This window comes from Poecilia reticulata, linkage group LG2, assembly GCF_000633615.1.
Source record: "Poecilia reticulata strain Guanapo linkage group LG2, Guppy_female_1.0+MT, whole genome shotgun sequence".
In the NCBI taxonomy this organism is placed as follows: Eukaryota; Metazoa; Chordata; class Actinopteri; order Cyprinodontiformes; family Poeciliidae; genus Poecilia; species Poecilia reticulata.
Genome location: NC_024332.1, coordinates 15,036,766 through 15,037,613, shown reverse-complemented (window position 1 = coordinate 15,037,613; position 848 = coordinate 15,036,766).

Below are 848 nucleotides of genomic sequence, written 5' to 3'. Positions count from 1 at the left end.
CGTCAAAGAAAATGCTTGACAGTTCTTAAATTAATCAAGAAATGTTTTTCATCCAGGCTGTTTCTTCCAGTAAATGACTCATTGTAATATGTGAGAATCACATAAGACTTATTTCTGACATTGTAACTTGAAATTCTCTCTGGATTACACTGACTGTCACTCACATAGCTATTGTTACATTTCAGTTTGCATAGTCCCCAAGTGTGGAGATACACCGTGGCAAAACTGAATACTTTAATAAAATAAAGAATAACTTACAACAAATTAACGTCGGGCAGGTCAAGTGAGGCAGGCAGAAAGCAGAAGAGTCTAGTGAAAAGCAATGACAACGRATGAACTTATGTACCGAGGCAGAGGTGGAACTGACAGAATAATCAGACGAGCTAATCAGAGGAAAATGAAGAACAGCAGAGTGCAGAATGCAGGCTGGGTAACATGAGGGACAGAGACTAATTTACACAAAGAAACTGAATCAAGACCCAAAGACACAACAAAAATATAAACCAGAGTTCAAATGGGTGATGGGTGGTCGTCCAAGGGAACTGTGAGGGTTTAGGTATCTGTGTTGTTTTCTAGTTAATTTATTTYCTGTGTCTGCCCTGATTGTTCCTAGCTCTGTCTTGTGTTCCCTGATTAGCCCTTTTGTATTTTATCCCACCTGTGTCTGTTTTTCCACTTGGGGTGCTTGTCATTGGCTTTTGTCATATTGTTGCCTTGTTAGTTTCCAGTGTTTGACTTTCTGGTTTCTTTGTTCACCTGTGCTGCCTGGACTTCTGTTACTAATGAGATTCATCATTAAACCAACATTTTCACCACAACCTGGGATTACTGCGTCGTCCTCACCACCA